Source organism: Pinus tabuliformis, chromosome 7 (assembly GCF_031772625.1).
Source record: "Pinus tabuliformis cultivar Carrire ecotype Pingquan chromosome 7, CPIR1, whole genome shotgun sequence".
In the NCBI taxonomy this organism is placed as follows: Eukaryota; Viridiplantae; Streptophyta; class Pinopsida; order Pinales; family Pinaceae; genus Pinus; species Pinus tabuliformis.
Window position 1 is genome coordinate 363183132 of NC_142293.1, and position 3202 is coordinate 363186333.

The window sequence follows — 3202 nt, forward strand, 5'->3', positions numbered from 1 at the left end:
CCATATGCCTGCCTTGGGGCCCAGGGGGCAGATGAGGTCTGAGTCAGGTGCGAGCCTTGGGCCAAACTTGGACTAGGATATAGACCGAGGAGGCTTATGCCTGATTCCGAAAGTGGGAAAAAGGACAAAGATTCCTTGGGATTTCCCGGGTGTTGTGAAACTTTTCATGCCTGCTGGTTATACTAGTTCAGCAGAGGACGTTGGGACTGTTACATGAAGTAATAAATAAAAAAATAAATGTAATGTCCCTTAATAATAAATAATAAATAATAAAAACTTAACTTTGGGATGAAGTTCCTTAAAGTGGGGGAGTATGTAATGTCCCTTAATAATAAATAATAAATTAATAAATTAATTACATGCTCTAAATAAATATAAATAAGAATAAGCAGAAAAATAGTAAAAATCAGTAAAGCTATCAAAACGTAGAAACAAAAGAATAAAACAAGAAAGCAGTAAAGTTGCATGTTGACACATGGAGTGTGTGCATGTGGTTCCCCTTCCAATGTTTGCTCTATTTAATAGATGGGGAGGAAGATTAGAGGCATTCCATGATTCCATCATCCATTCTCTTGGGAGAATAGTGTTGTGATACAAAGGATACCTTGGCAGTAGTACGTTGATTGAGGGCTCCGGGGTGGCCAGTTGTAGCAAGATTTTGTGCAACTGAGCCTACGGTTGGGTGGAAGTCGTCACCAAGACTTTGTTGCAGGTAGCAGAATTCGACTAGCATTCAACTAGCGTTCCATAGGTAAGTTGTCTCTCTTCACTCATATTTTTGTAATTTAATGTTAACTAGTTGATAAATTGCTTTTTGATTATAAATCACTTGATTAATCTAATTAATTACGTGTTGTTATTTCTGGGTTGTTACACCATTGCCTTGGAGCCCATTTTAAGTCATACAAGCTCTTCTTCCATTTTCACACTAATTTATCATTCCCTTTGACCTCATACCCTTATGGTTGTTTCATATATATGTCTTCCTTGAAATCCCCATGGAGAAAGACTTTCTTTACATCTAACTGGTCAAGATGCAAATTTTCTGCTGCCACTAGACTTAAAATAGTTCTAATTGAAGTCATTTTAGTAACAGGAGAAAAAAATCCATCAAAGTCTATAGCTTTCTTTTGTGCAAACCCCTTCACCACGAGTCTAGCCTTATACCTCTATTTACCTCCATCATATTCCTTCAACCTATAAACCCATTTATTCTACTACGATGTTTTACCTATAAGAAACTTGACTAAGTCCCAAGTCTGGTTATGCATTACGGAGTCCATTTGTTCTTCCATTGTTTGCTCCCACTTCTTCCTCGTTTCTACCAGCATTACTTATTCATGTCTTTTTGGTTCATGATACATAATATAATGAAAGAGAGTATCATTTAGGGGGTCTACTTATATTGGTAGATCTTCTAACACCACTTTCAGGTGTTTGAGGTTCCTGTTGCTGTTGTGGATGTTATTGTTGTTGTGGCTACTGATAATTATGATTTTTAAGCACCTCTACTTTTTCTGTGATCTCATTAAGCACCGTGTATTCTTTGTTTTCCTTTTCCTATTTCTTTTCCTACATCTAATCCTTATACAAGACCTCTTCACTGAATATGCCATATTTGCTCCTAATTATTTTGTGATTTTCATAATCATATAAGTCATAACGAAAATCATTAACACCTTATCCAATAAAGGTACATTTATTTTATTTTTCCTCATACTTTGTTTTATTTTCTTTGTTGATGTGGAAAAAAGTTTCACAACCGAAAGTCTTTAAAAATGAGTAGTTTACCTTTTTACCTATCCATGCCTCCTTTAGAATACGACCATGCAAGGAACTTGAAGGCCCTCTATTTATTAGTAAACAACAATATCTACAACATCTACCCAAAATTGTAAGTGCAACCCTGCATGCAATCTCATTCACCTTACACTCTCCAGGATTGTCCTATTCATTCTTTTTGACGCACCATTTTCATGTGGTATTCCTGGAACTATATTCTCTCTATGAATTCCATGTTTTGATAAATAGTTATCAAACTCTTTGTTGCAACATTCACCTCCATTGTTTGATCTAAGACACTTCAACTTCTTTCCTGTCTCATTCTCAACCAAATCTTTCTATTTCTTGAAAGTATCAAATACATCAAATTTATTTCAAATATAATAAATCCAGGTTTTCATAGTGGCACCATCAATAAAAGTAACATAATAGTGAGAGACATAAAGAGATGAAACCTAAGCAGGTCCCCATACATTTGTATGCACATGCTCTAATTTTTCTCTCTTCTTTTCTTTCCCAACTCTGATAAATATGACTCTCTTTTGTTTTCCATAGACACAAAGTTCACAGAAACCCAAATCAGCATGCTTCAAACCTAGCAACACATTTCTTGAGTGAAGAATCTACATCCCCTTCTCACTCATGTTCTTGAGCCTATAATGCCAGAGTGTATTATATGCTCCTATGGAGGTTAAAGCATTAACAAAATTATAAATACTATTTCATAAATACAATGTACTAACCTTTTCTCCTTTTTCTATTTCTAGGGCTCCTTTAATGACCTTTCAGGTTTTGTCTGTAAAAGTAGTTACACACCCTTCACCTCCCAACTTCCTTGTTGAAATTATATTTTTCTTCAAATATAGAATACACCTTACCTCCTTAAATAGCCATTGGTGTCCATTATGTTGCTTTATAAAAACCTTACCCATTCCAATGATTTTACAGGGTTTATCATCACCCAGATGAACATGTCCAAAATATCCTTGAATATAGTCATGAAAATGTTTCGTATCAGGTGTGGCATGGAATGAGGCCCCTGAATTGACCACCCAGGTATCAATAATTTTCTCTATTAAAAGAATCAAAGAATCTTGCAACACATAACCTGTCATATTCACTTCATTATTATTCTCTTATTGTCCATTTCCTTCTTTTCCCTTCCAAGATTTGTAGTATTTCTTTAGGTGTCCTTCCTTCCGACATTTTCAGCATACTATCCCTGATCTTGACTTGGATATGCCTTTTCTTAACTTATTATGATTTCCTGGGATCCTTCCTCTTTCCTTTTTCTTCCCCTAGTCTCTGCAGTCAAACAATTACTTGATATCTCACTAGAGCTTTTTTGTCACATTTCCTCACTAAGGTTGGCACCAACAACATCATAAACTTTAAAGTACTAGATCCAGAGGTAGAGTTA